This window comes from Rissa tridactyla, chromosome 11, assembly GCF_028500815.1.
Source record: "Rissa tridactyla isolate bRisTri1 chromosome 11, bRisTri1.patW.cur.20221130, whole genome shotgun sequence".
In the NCBI taxonomy this organism is placed as follows: Eukaryota; Metazoa; Chordata; class Aves; order Charadriiformes; family Laridae; genus Rissa; species Rissa tridactyla.
In genome coordinates, this window is record NC_071476.1 from 23,128,759 (window position 1) to 23,142,923 (window position 14,165).

A 14,165-nucleotide genomic window follows, 5' to 3' on the forward strand; every position below is an offset into this window, starting at 1 on the left:
CCGCGCCAGGCACAAAAAAGGCCATACGGCTGAAGATGGGTCCCCTGCCCAAGGAGCCAGCAGGGAAAACTATGCCTTGTTCTAAAGCTCTTTGGTAACTACTTGCGTAGCCCCACAGACCTGGGGGCTGCGGGCCTTCCTGCTGCCTTCAGCCTCGACACCACCCTTTCCCACTTGGTGCCGCGCCAGGCACAAAAATAACCATACGGCTGGAGATGGGTTACCTGCCCAAGGAGCCATCAGGGAAAACTATGCCTTGTTCTAAAGCCCTTTGGAAATCGCTTGCGTACCCACACAGACCTGGGGGCTGCGGGCTTTCCTGCTGCCTTCAGCCTCGACACCACCCTTTCCCTCTGGGCGCCGCGCCAGGCCCCAAAATGGCCATACGGCTGGAGATGGGTCCCCTGCCCAAGGAGCCAGCAGGGAAAACTATGCCTTGTTCTAAAGCTCTTTGGAAATCGTTTGCGTAGCCACACAGACCTGGGGGCTGCGGGCTTTCCTGCTGCCTTCAGCCTCGACACCACCCTTTACATCTGGGCGCCGCGCCAGGCACAAAAATGGCGTATGGCTGGAAATGGGTCCCCCGCCCAAAGAGCCAGCAGGGAAAACTATGCCTTGTTCTAAAGCTCTTTGGGAACCGCTTGCGTAGCCCCACAGACCTGAGGGCTGCGGGCTTTCCTGCTGCCTTCAGCCTCAAAACCACCCTTTCCCACTTGGCGCCGTGCCAGGCCCAAAAATGGCCATATGTCTGGAGATGGGTCCCCCGCCCAAAGAGCCAGCAGGGAAAACTATGCCTTGTTCTAAAGCTCTTTGGGAACCGCTTGCGTTGTCCCAAAGACCTGAGGGCTGCAGGCTTTCCTGCTGCCTTCTCACTCAAAACCACCCTTTCCCTCTGGGCGCCGCGCCAGGCACAAAAAAGGCCATACGGCTGGAGATGGGTCCCCTGCCCAAGGAGCCAGCAGGGAAAACTATGCCTTGTTCTAAAGCTCTTTGGGAACCACTTGCGTAACCCCACAGACCTGCGAGATAATGGCTTTCCTGCTAACTTCTCACTCAAAACCACCCTTTCCCACTTGGAGCCGCGCCAGGCACAAAAATGGCCATATGGTTGGAGATGGGTCCCCTACCCAAGGAGCCAGCAGGGAAAACTATGCCTTGTTCTAAAGCTCTTTGGTAACTACTTGCGTAGCCTCACAGACCTGGGGGCTGCGGGCCTTCCTGCTGCCTTCAGCCTCGACACCACCCTTTCCCACTTGCGCCGCGCCAGGAGCAAAAATCGCCATATGGCTGGAGATGGGTCCCCCGCCCAAGAAGCCACCAGGCAAAACTGTGCCTTGTTCTAAAGGTCTTTTGGAAGCACTTGCGTAGCCCCACAGACCTAGCGGCTGCGGGCTTTACTGCTGCCTTCAGCCTCGACAACACCCTTTCCCACTTGGCGCCGCGCCAGGCACAATAATGGCCATACGGCTGGAGATGGGTCCCCTGCCAAAACAGCCATCAGGGAAAATTATGCCTTGTTCTAAAGCTCTTTGGGAACCACTTGCGTAGCCACACAGACCTGGGGGCTGCGGGCTTTCCTGCTGCCTTCAGCCTCAAACCCACCCTTTCCCTCTGGGCGCCGCGCCAGGCACAAAAATGGGCATATGGCTGGAGATGGGTCCCCTGCCCAAGGAGCCAGCAGGGAAAACTATGCCTTGTTCTAAAGCTCTTTGGTAACTACTTGCGTAGCCCCACAGACCTGGGGGCTGCGGGCCTTCCTGCTGCCTTCAGCCTCGACACCACCCTTTCCCACTTGGTGCCGCGCCAGGCACAAAAATGACCATACGGCTGGAGATGGGTTACCTGCCCAAGGAGCCATCAGGGAAAACTATGCCTCGTTCTAAAGCTCTTTGGGATCCGCTTGCGTAGCTCCACAGACCTGGGGGCTGCGGGCTTTCCTGCTGCCTTTGGCCTCAAAACCAACCTTTCCCTCTGGGCGCCGCGCCAGGCCCCAAAATGGCCATACGGCTGGAGATGGGTCCCCTGCCCAAGGAGCCAGCAGGGAAAACTATTCCTTGTTCTAAAGCTCTTTGGAAATCGCTTGCGTAGCCACACAGACCTGGGGGCTGCGGGCTTTCCTGCTGCCTTCAGCCTCGACACCACCCTTTCCATCTGGGCGCCGCGCCAGTCACAAAAATGGCGTATGGCTGGAGATGGGTCCCCCGCCCAAAGAGCCAGCAGGGAAAACTATGCCTTGTTCTAAAGCTCTTTGGGAACCGCTTGCGTAGCCCCACAGACCTGAGGGCTGCGGGCTTTCCTGCTGCCTTCAGCCTCAAAACCACACTTTCCCACTTGCCACTACGCCATGCACAAAAATGGCCACACGGCTGGAGATGGGTCCCCTGCACAAGGAGCCAGCAGGGAAAACTATGCCTTGTTCTAAAGCTCTTTGGGAACCACTTGCGTAGCCCCACAGACCTGAGGGCTGCAGGCTTTCCTGCTGCCTTCAGCATCGACACCACCCTTTCCCACTTGGCGCCGTGCCAGGCCCAAAAATGGCCATATGTCTGGAGATGGGTCCCCCGCCCAAAGAGCCAGCAGGGAAAACTATGCCTTGTTCTAAAGCTCTTTGGGAACCGCTTGCGTTGTCCCAAAGACCTGGGGGCTGCGGGCTTTCCTGCTGCCTTCAGCCTCAAAACCACCCTTTCCCACTTGGCGCCGCGCCAGGCCCAAAAATGGCCATATGGCTGGAGATGGGTCCCCCGCCCAAGGAGCCACCAGGCAAAACTATGCCTTGTTCTAAAGGTCTTTTGGAAGCACTTGCGTAGCCCCACAGACCTAACGGCTGCGGGCTTTCCTGCTGCCTTCAGCCTCGACAACACCCTTTCCCACTTGGCGCTGCGCCAGGCACAATAATGGCCATACGGCTGGAGATGGGTCCCCTGCCAAAAGAGCCATCAGGGAAAAATATGCCTTGTTCTAAAGCTCCTTGGGTACCGCTTGCGTAGCCCCACAGACCTGGGAGCTAAGGGCTTTCCTGCTGCCTTCTCACTCAAAACCACCCTTTCCCTCTGGGCGCCGCGCCAGGCACAAAAATGGCCATATGGCTGGAGATGTGTCCCCCGCCCAAAGAGCCAGCAGGGAAAACTATGCCTTGTTCTAAAGCTCTTTGGAAATCGCTTGCGTAGCCACACAGACCTGGGGGCTGCGGGCTTTCCTGCTCCCTTCAGTCTCAAAACCACCCTTTCCCACTTGGCGCCGCGCCAGGCACAAAAATGGCCATACGGCTGGACATGGGTCCCCCGCCCAAAGAGCCATCAGGGAAAACTATGCCTCGTTCTAAAGCTCTTTGGGAACCACTTTCATAGCCCCAGAGACCTGGGGGCTGAGGGCTTTCCTGCTGCCTTTAGCCTCAAAACCACCCTTTCCCTCTGGGCGCTGGGCCAGGCACAAAAAAGGCCTATGGCTGGAGATGGGTCCCCCGCCCAAGGAGCCGTTAGGGAAAATTATACCTTGCTCTAAAGCTCTTTGGGAACCTCTTGCGTAGCCCCACAGACCTGGGTGCTGCAGGCTTTCCTGCTGCCTTCAGCCTCAAAACAACCCTTTCCCTACTTGGTGCCGCGCCAGGCACAAAAATGGCCATACGGCTGGAGATGGGTCCCCCGCCCAAAGAGCCAGCAGGGAAAACTATGCCTTGTTCTAAAGCTCTTTGGGAACCGCTTGCGTAGCCCCACAGACCTGGGGGCTGCAGGCTTTCCTGCTGCCTTCAGCCTCGACACCACCCTTTCCATCCGGGCGCCGCGCCAGGCACAAAAAAGGCCTATGGCTGGAGATGGGTCCCCCGCCCAAAGAGCCAGCAGGGAAAACTATGCCTTGTTCTAAAGCTCTTTGGGAACCGCTTGCGTAGCCCCACAGACCTGGGGGCTGCGGGCTTTCCTGCTGCCTTCAGCCTCGACAACACCCTTTCCCTCTGGGCGCCGCGCCAGGCACAAAAATGGCCATACGGCTGGACCTGGGTCCCCCGCCCAAGGAGCCATCAGGGAAAACTATGCCTTGTTCTAAAACTCTTTGGGAACCGTTTGCGTAGCCCCACAGACCTGGGGGCTGCGGGCTTTCCTGCTGCCTTCAGCCTCAAAACCACCCTTTCCCTCTGGGCGCCGCGCCAGGCACAAAAAAGGCCATACGGCTGGAGATGGGTCCCCCCGCCCAAAGCGCCAGCAGGGAAAACTATGCCTTGTTCTAAAGCTCTTTGGGAACTGCTTGCGTAGCCCCACAGACCTGGGGGCTACAGGCTTTCCTGCTGCCTTCAGCCTCGACACCACCCTTTCCCACTTGGCGCTGCGCCAGGCACAAAAATGGCCATACGGCTGGAGATGGGTCCCCCGCCCAAAGAGCCAGCAGGGAAAACTATGCCTTGTTCTAAAGCTCTTTGGGAACCGCTTGCGTAGCCCCACAGACCTGGGGGCTGCGGGCTTTCCTGCTGCCTTCAGCCTCGACACCACCCTTTCACACTTGGCGCTGCGCCAGGCACAAAAATGGCCATACGGCTGCAGATGGGCCCCTGCACAAGGAGCCAGCAGGGAAAACTATGCCTTGTTCTAAAGCTCTTTGGGAACCGCTTGCGTAGCCCCACAGACATGGGGGCTGCAGGCTTTCCTGCTGCCTTCAGCCTCGACACCACCCTTTCCCACTTGGCGCCGTGCCAGGCCCAAAAATGGCCATATGGCTGGAGATGGGTCCCCCGCCCAAAGAGCCAGCAGGGAAAACTATGCCTTGTTCTAAAGCTCTTTGGGAACCGCTTGCGTTGTCCCACAGACCTGGGGGCTGCGGGCTTTCCTGCTGCCTTCAGCCTCAAAACCACCCTTTCCCACTGGGAACCGCGCCAGGCACAAAAATGGCCATACGGCTGGAGATGGGTCTCACGCCCAAAGAGCCATCAGGGAAAATTATGCCTTGTTCTAAAGCCCTTTGGGAACCGCTTGCGTAGCCCCACAGACCTGGGGGCTGCAGGCTTTCCTGCTGCCTTCGGCCTCAAAACCAACCTTTCCCTCTGGGCGCCGCGCCAGGCCCCAAAATGGCCATACGGCTGGAGATGGGTCCCCTGCCCAAGGAGCCAGCAGGGAAAACTATGCCTTGTTCTAAAGCTCTTTGGAAATCGTTTGCGTAGCCACACAGACCTGGGGGCTGCGGGCTTTCCTGCTGCCTTCAGCCTCGACACCACCCTTTCCATCTGGGCGCCGCGCCAGGCACAAAAATGGGCATATGGCTGGAGATGGGTCCCCTGCCCAAGGAGCCAGCAGGGAAAACTATGCCTTGTTCTAAAGCTCTTTGGGAACCGCTTGCGTAGCCCCACAGACCTGGGAGCTAAGGGCTTTCCTGCTGCCTTCTCACTCAAAACCACCCTTTCCCACTTGGCGCCGTGCCAGGCACAAAAATGGCCATAAGACTGGAGATGGGTCCCCTGCCCAAAGAGCCAGCAGGGAAAACTATGCCTTGTTCTAAAGCTCTTTGGGAACCGCTTGCGTAGCCCCACAGACCTGAGGGCTGCAGGCTTTCCTGCTGCCTTCTCACTCAAAACCACCCTTTCCCTCTGGGCGCCGCGCCAGGCACAAAAAAGGCCATACGGCTGGAGATGGGTCCCCTGCCCAAGGAGCCAGCAGGGAAAACTATGCCTTGTTCTAAAGCTCTTTGGGAACCACTTGCGTAACCCCACAGACCTGCGAGATAATGGCTTTCCTGCTAACTTCTCACTCAAAACCACCCTTTCCCACTTGGAGCCGCGCCAGGCACAAAAATGGCCATATGGTTGGAGATGGGTCCCCTACCCAAGGAGCCAGCAGGGAAAACTATGCCTTGTTCTAAAGCTCTTTGGTAACTACTTGCGTAGCCCCACAGACCTGGGGGCTGCGGGCCTTCCTGCTGCCTTCAGCCTCGACACCACCCTTTCCCACTTGGCGCCGCGCCAGGAGCAAAAATCGCCATATGGCTGGAGATGGGTCCCCCGCCCAAGAAGCCACCAGGAAAAACTGTGCCTTGTTCTAAAGGTCTTTTGGAAGCACTTGCGTAGCCCCCAGACCTAGCGGCTGCGGGCTTTACTGCTGCCTTCAGCCTCGACAACACCCTTTCCCACTTGGCGCCGCGCCAGGCACAATAATGGCCATACGGCTGGAGATGGGTCCCCTGCCAAAACAGCCATCAGGGAAAATTATGCCTTGTTCTAAAGCTCTTTGGGAACCACTTGCGTAGCCCCACAGACCTGGGGGCTGCAGGCTTTCCTGCTGCCTTCAGCCTCAAAACCACACTTTCCCACTTGCCACTACGCCATGCACAAAAATGGCCACACGGCTGGAGATGGGTCCCCTGCACAAGGAGCCAGCAGGGAAAAACTATGCCTTGTTCTAAAGCTCTTTGGGAACCACTTGCGTAGCCCCACAGACCTGAGGGCTGCAGGCTTTCCTGCTGCCTTCAGCATCGACATCACCCTTTCCCACTTGGCGCCGTGCCAGGCCCAAAAATGGCCATATGTCTGGAGATGGGTCCCCTGCCCAAGGAGCCAGCAGGGAAAGCTATCCCTTGTTCTAAAGCTCTTTGGGAACCGCTTGCGTAGCCCCACAGACCTGGGGGCTGCAGGCTTTCCTGCTGCCTTCAGCCTCGACACCACCCTTTCCCTCTGGGCGCCGCGCCAGGCACAAAAAAGGCCTATGGCTGGAGATGGGTCACCCGCCCAAAGAGCCAGCAGGGAAAACTATGCCTTGTTCTAAAGCTCTTTGGGAACCGCTTGCGTAGCCCCACAGACCTGGGGGCTGCGGGCTTTCCTGCTGCCTTCAGCCTCGACACCACCCTTTCCCTCTGGGCGCCGCGCCAGGCACAAAAATGGCCATACGGCTGGACCTGGGTCCCCCGCCCAAGGAGCCAGCAGGGAAAACTATGCCTTGTTCTAAAACTCTTTGGGAACCGTTTGCGTAGCCCCACAGACCTGGGGGCTGCGGGCTTTCCTGCTGCCTTCAGCCTCAAAACCACCCTTTCCCTCTGGGCGCCGCGCCAGGCACAAAAAAGTCCATACGGCTGGAGATGGGTCCCCCCGCCCAAAGCGCCAGCAGGGAAAACTATGCCTTGTTCTAAAGCTCTTTGGGAACGGCTTGCGTAGCCCCACAGACCTGGGGGCTACAGGCTTTCCTGCTGCCTTCAGCCTCGACACCACCCTTTCCCACTTGGCGCTGCGCCAGGCACAAAAATGGCCATACGGCTGGAGATGGGTCCCCCGCCCTAAGAGCCAGCAGGGAAAACTATGCCTTGTTCTAAAGCTCTTTGGGAACCGCTTGCGTAGCCCCACAGACCTGGGGGCTGCGGGCTTTCCTGCTGCCTTCAGCCTCGACACCACCCTTTCCCACTTGGCGCTGCGCCAGGCACAAAATTGGCCATACGGCTGCAGATGGGCCCCTGCACAAGGAGCCAGCAGGGAAAACTATGCCTTGTTCTAAAGCTCTTTGGGAACCGCTTGCGTAGCCCCAGAGACATGGGGGCTGCAGGCTTTCCTGCTGCCTTCAGCCTCGACACCACCCTTTCCCACTTGGCGCCGTGCCAGGCCCAAAAATGGCCATATGGCTGGAGATGGGTCCCCCGCCCAAAGAGCCAGCAGGGAAAACTATGCCTTGTTCTAAAGCTCTTTGGGAACCGCTTGCGTTGTCCCACAGACCTGGGGGCTGCGGGCTTTCCTGCTGCCTTCAGCCTCAAAACCACCCTTTCCCACTGGGAACCGCGCTAGGCACAAAAATGGCCATACGGCTGGAGATGGGTCTCACGCCAAAAGAGCCAGCAGGGAAAACTATGCCTTGTTCTAAAGCCCTTTGGGAACCGCTTGCGTAGCCCCACAGACCTGGGGGCTGCGGGCTTTCCTGCTGCCTTCAGCCTCGACACCACCCTTTCCATCTGGGCGCCGCGCCAGGCACAAAAATGGCGTATGGCTGGAAATGGGTCCCCCGCCCAAAGAGCCAGCAGGGAAAACTATGCCTTGTTCTAAAGCTCTTTGGGAACCGCTTGCGTTGTCCCAAAGACCTGAGGGCTGCAGGCTTTCCTGCTGCCTTCTCACTCAAAACCACCCTTTCCCTCTGGGCGCCGCGCCAGGCACAAAAAAGGCCATACGGCTGGAGATGGGTCCCCTGCCCAAGGAGCCAGCAGGGAAAACTATGCCTTGTTCTAAAGCTCTTTGGGAACCACTTGCGTAACCCCACAGACCTGGGAGATAATGGCTTTCCTGCTAACTTCTCACTCAAAACCACCCTTTCCCACTTGGCGCCGCGCCAGGCACAAAAATGGCCATATGGTTGGAGATGGGTCCCCTACCCAAGGAGCCAGCAGGGAAAACTATGCCTTGTTCTAAAGCTCTTTGGTAACTACTTGCGTAGCCCCACAGACCTGGGGGCTGCGGGCCTTCCTGCTGCCTTCAGCCTCGACACCACCCTTTCCCACTTGGCGCTGCGCCAGGCACAAAAATCGCCATATGGCTGGAGATGGGTCCCCCGCCCAAGAAGCCACCAGGCAAAACTGTGCCTTGTTCTAAAGGTCTTTTGGAAGCACTTGCGTAGCCCCACAGACCTAGCGGCTGCGGGCTTTACTGCTGCCTTCAGCCTCGACAACACCCTTTCCCACTTGGCGCCGCGCCAGGCACAATAATGGCCATACGGCTAGAGATGGGTCCCCTGCCAAAACAGCCAGCAGGGAAAACTATGCCTTGTTCTAAAGCTCTTTGGTAACTACTTGCGTAGCCCCACAGACCTGGGGGCTGCGGGCCTTCCTGCTGCCTTCAGCCTCGACACCACCCTTTCCCACTTGGTGCCGCGCCAGGCACAAAAATGACCATACGGCTGGAGATGGGTTACCTGCCCAAGGAGCCATCAGGGAAAACTATGCCTTGTTCTAAAGCTCTTTGGGATCCGCTTGCGTAGCTCCACAGACCTGGGGGCTGCGGGCTTTCCTGCTGCCTTCGGCCTCAAAACCAACCTTTCCCTCTGGGCGCCGCGCCAGGCCCCAAAATGGCCATACGGCTGGAGATGGGTCCCCTGCCCAAGGAGCCAGCAGGGAAAACTATTCCTTGTTCTAAAGCTCTTTGGAAATCGCTTGCGTAGCCACACAGACCTGGGGGCTGCGGGCTTTCCTGCTGCCTTCAGCCTCGACACCACCCTTTCCATCTGGGCGCCGCGCCAGTCACAAAAATGGCGTATGGCTGGAGATGGGTCCCCCGCCCAAAGAGCCAGCAGGGAAAACTATGCCTTGTTCTAAAGCTCTTTGGGAACCGCTTGCGTAGCCCCACAGACCTGAGGGCTGCGGGCTTTCCTGCTGCCTTCAGCCTCAAAACCACACTTTCCCACTTGCCACTACGCCATGCACAAAAATGGCCACACGGCTGGAGATGGGTCCCCTGCACAAGGAGCCAGCAGGGAAAACTATGCCTTGTTCTAAAGCTCTTTGGGAACCACTTGCGTAGCCCCACAGACCTGAGGGCTGCAGGCTTTCCTGCTGCCTTCAGCATCGACACCACCCTTTCCCACTTGGCGCCGTGCCAGGCCCAAAAATGGCCATATGTCTGGAGATGGGTCCCCCGCCCAAAGAGCCATCAGGGAAAACTATGCCTTGTTCTAAAGCTCTTTGGGAACCGCTTGCGTTGTCCCAAAGACCTGGGGGCTGCGGGCTTTCCTGCTGCCTTCAGCCTCAAAACCACCGTTTCCCACTTGGCGCCGCGCCAGGAGCAAAAACGGCCATATGGCTGGAGATGGGTCCCCCGCCCAAGGAGCCACCAGGCAAAACTATGCCTTGTTCTAAAGGTCTTTTGGAAGCACTTGCGTAGCCCCACAGACCTAGCGGCTGCGGGCTTTCCTGCTGCCTTCAGCCTCGACAACACCCTTTCCCACTTGGCGCTGCGCCAGGCACAATAATGGCCATACGGCTGGAGATGGGTCCCCTGCCAAAAGAGCCATCAGGGAAAAATATGCCTTGTTCTAAAGCTCTTTGGGTACCGCTTGCGTAGCCCCACAGACCTGGGAGCTAAGGGCTTTCCTGCTGCCTTCTCACTCAAAACCACCCTTTCCCTCTAGGCGCCGCGCCAGGCACAAAAAAGGCCATACGGCTGAAGATGGGTCCCCTGCCCAAGGAGCCAGCAGGGAAAACTATGCCTTGTTCTAAAGCTCTTTGGGAATCGCTTGCGTAGCCCCTCAGACCTGGGGGCTGCGGGCTTTCCTGCTGCCTTCAGCCTCGACAACACCCTTTCCCTCTGGGCGCCGCGCCAGGCACAAAAATGGCCATATGGCTGGAGATGTGTCCCCCGCCCAAAGAGCCAGCAGGGAAAACTATGCCTTGTTCTAAAGCTCTTTGGAAATCGCTTGCGTAGCCACACAGACCTGGGGGCTGCGGGCTTTCCTGCTCCCTTCAGCCTCAAAACCACCCTTTCCCACTTGGCGCCGCGCCAGGCACAAAAATGGCCATACGGCTGGACATGGGTCCCCCGCCCAAGGAGCCGTTAGGGAAAATTATACCTTGCTCTAAAGCTCTTTGGGAACCTCTTGCGTAGCCCCACAGACCTGGGTGCTGCAGGCTTTCCTGCTGCCTTCAGCCTCAAAACAACCCTTTCCCTACTTGGTGCCGCGCCAGGCACAAAAATGGCCATACGGCTGGAGATGGGTCCCCTGCCCAAAGAGCCAGCAGGGAAAGCTATCCCTTGTTCTAAAGCTCTTTGGGAACCGCTTGCGTAGCCCCACAGACCTGGGGGCTGCAGGCTTTCCTGCTGCCTTCAGCCTCGACACCACCCTTTCCATCCGGGCGCCGCGCCAGGCACAAAAATGGCCTATGGCTGGAGATGGGTCCCCCGCCCAAAGAGCCAGCAGGGAAAACTATGCCTTGTTCTAAAGCTCTTTGGGAACCGCTTGCGTAGCCCCACAGACCTGGGGGCTGCGGGCTTTCCTGCTGCCTTCAGCCTCGACACCACCCTTTCCCTCTGGGCGCCGCGCCAGGCACAAAAATGGCCATACGGCTGGACCTGGGTCCCCCGCCCAAGGAGCCAGCAGGGAAAACTATGCCTTGTTCTAAAACTCTTTGGGAACCGTTTGCGTAGCCCCACAGACCTGGGGGCTGCGGGCTTTCCTGCTGCCTTCAGCCTCAAAACCACCCTTTCCCTCTGGGCGCCGCGCCAGGCACAAAAAAGGCCATACGGCTGGAGATGGGTCCCCCCGCCCAAAGCGCCAGCAGGGAAAACTATGCCTTGTTCTAAAGCTCTTTGGGAACTGCTTGCGTAGCCCCACAGACCTGGGGGCTACAGGCTTTCCTGCTGCCTTCAGCCTCGACACCACCCTTTCCCACTTGGCGCTGCGCCAGGCACAAAAATGGCCATACGGCTGGAGATGGGTCCCCCGCCCTAAGAGCCAGCAGGGAAAACTATGCCTTGTTCTAAAGCTCTTTGGGAACCGCTTGCGTAGCCCCACAGACCTGGGGGCTGCGGGCTTTCCTGCTGCCTTCAGCCTCGACACCACCCTTTCCCACTTGGCGCTGCGCCAGGCACAAAATTGGCCATACGGCTGCAGATGGGCCCCTGCACAAGGAGCCAGCAGGGAAAACTATGCCTTGTTCTAAAGCTCTTTGGGAACCGCTTGCGTAGCCCCACAGACATGGGGGCTGCAGGCTTTCCTGCTGCCTTCAGCCTCGACACCACCCTTTCCCACTTGGCGCCGTGCCAGGCCCAAAAATGGCCATATGGCTGGAGATGGGTCCCCCGCCCAAAGAGCCAGCAGGGAAAACTATGCCTTGTTCTAAAGCTCTTTGGGAACCGCTTGCGTTGTCCCACAGACCTGGGGGCTGCGGGCTTTCCTGCTGCCTTCAGCCTCAAAACCACCCTTTCCCACTGGGAACCGCGCCAGGCACAAAAATGGCCATACGGCTGGAGATGGGTCTCACGCCCAAAGAGCCAGCAGGGAAAATTATGCCTTGTTCTAAAGCCCTTTGGGAACCGCTTGCGTAGCCCCACAGACCTGGGGGCTGCAGGCTTTCCTGCTGCCTTCGGCCTCAAAACCAACCTTTCCCTCTGGGCGCCGCGCCAGGCCCCAAAATGGCCATACGGCTGGAGATGGGTCCCCTGCCCAAGGAGCCAGCAGGGAAAACTATGCCTTGTTCTAAAGCTCTTTGGAAATCGTTTGCGTAGCCACACAGACCTGGGTGCTGCAGGCTTTCCTGCTGCCTTCAGCCTCGACACCACCCTTTCCATCTGGGCGCCGCGCCAGGCACAAAAATGGGCATATGGCTGGAGATGGGTCCCCTGCCCAAGGAGCCAGCAGGGAAAACTATGCCTTGTTCTAAAGCTTTTGGGAACCGCTTGCGTAGCCCCACAGACCTGGGAGCTAAGGGCTTTCCTGCTGCCTTCTCACTCAAAACCACCCTTTCCCACTTGGCGCCGTGCCAGGCACAAAAATGGCCATAAGACTGGAGATGGGTCCCCCGCCCAAAGAGCCAGCAGGGAAAACTATGCCTTGTTCTAAAGCTCTTTGGGAACCGCTTGCGTAGCCCCACAGACCTGAGGGCTGCAGGCTTTCCTGCTGCCTTCTCACTCAAAACCACCCTTTCCCTCTGGGCGCCGCGCCAGGCACAAAAAAGGCCATACGGCTGGAGATGGGTCCCCTGCCCAAGGAGCCAGGAGGGAAAACTATGCCTTGTTCTAAAGCTCTTTGGGAACCACTTGCGTAACCCCACAGACCTGGGAGATAATGGCTTTCCTGCTAACTTCTCACTCAAAACCACCCTTTCCCACTTGGCGCCGCGCCAGGCACAAAAATGGCCATATGGTTGGAGATGGGTCCCCTACCCAAGGAGCCAGCAGGGAAAACTATGCCTTGTTCTAAAGCTCTTTGGTAACTACTTGCGTAGCCCCACAGACCTGGGGGCTGCGGGCCTTCCTGCTGCCTTCAGCCTCGACACCACCCTTTCCCACTTGGCGCCGTGCCAGGCCCAAAAATGGCCATATGTCTGGAGATGGGTCCCCCGCCCAAGAAGCCACCAGGAAAAAATGTGCCTTGTTCTAAAGGTCTTTTGGAAGCACTTGCGTAGCCCCACAGACCTAGCGGCTGCGGGCTTTACTGCTGCCTTCAGCCTCGACAACACCCTTTCCCACTTGGCGCCGCGCCAGGCACAATAATGGCCATACGGCTGGAGATGGGTCCCCTGCCAAAACAGCCATCAGGGAAAATTATGCCTTGTTCTAAAGCTCTTTGGGAACCACTTGCGTAGCCCCACAGACCTGGGGGCTGCAGGCTTTCCCGCTGCCTTCAGCCTCAAACCCACCCTTTCCCTCTGGGCGCCGCGCCAGGCACAAAAATGGGCATATGGCTGGAGATGGGTCCCCTGCCCAAGGAGCCAGCAGGGAAAACTATGCCTTGTTCTAAAGCTCTTTGGGAACCGCTTGCGTAGCCCCACAGACCTGGGGGCTGCGGGCCTTCCTGCTGCCTTCAGCCTCGACACCACCCTTTCCCACTTGGTGCCGCGCCAGGCACAAAAATGACCATACGGCTGGAGATGGGTTACCTGCCCAAGGAGCCATCAGGGAAAACTATGCCTTGTTCTAAAGCTCTTTGGGATCCGCTTGCGTAGCTCCACAGACCTGGGGGCTGCGGGCTTTCCTGCTGCCTTCAGCCTCGACACCACCCTTTCCATCTGGGCGCCGCGCCAGTCACAAAAATGGCGTATGGCTGGAGATGGGTCCCCCGCCCAAAGAGCCAGCAGGGAAAACTATGCCTTGTTCTAAAGCTCTTTGGGAACCGCTTGCGTAGCCCCACAGACCTGAGGGCTGCGGGCTTTCCTGCTGCCTTCAGCCTCAAAACCACACTTTCCCACTTGCCACTACGCCATGCACAAAAATGGCCACACGGCTGGAGATGGGTCCCCTGCACAAGGAGCCAGCAGGGAAAACTATGCCTTGTTCTAAAGCTCTTTGGGAACCACTTGCGTAGCCCCACAGACCTGAGGGCTGCAGGCTTTCCTGCTGCCTTCAGCATCGACACCACCCTTTCCCTCTGGGCGCCGTGCCAGGCCCAAAAATGGCCAAATGTGTGGAGATGGGTCCCCCGCCCAAAGAGCCAGCAGGGAAAACTATGCCTTGTTCTAAAGCTCTTTGGGAACCGCTTGCGTTGTCCCAAAGACCTGGGGGCTGCGGG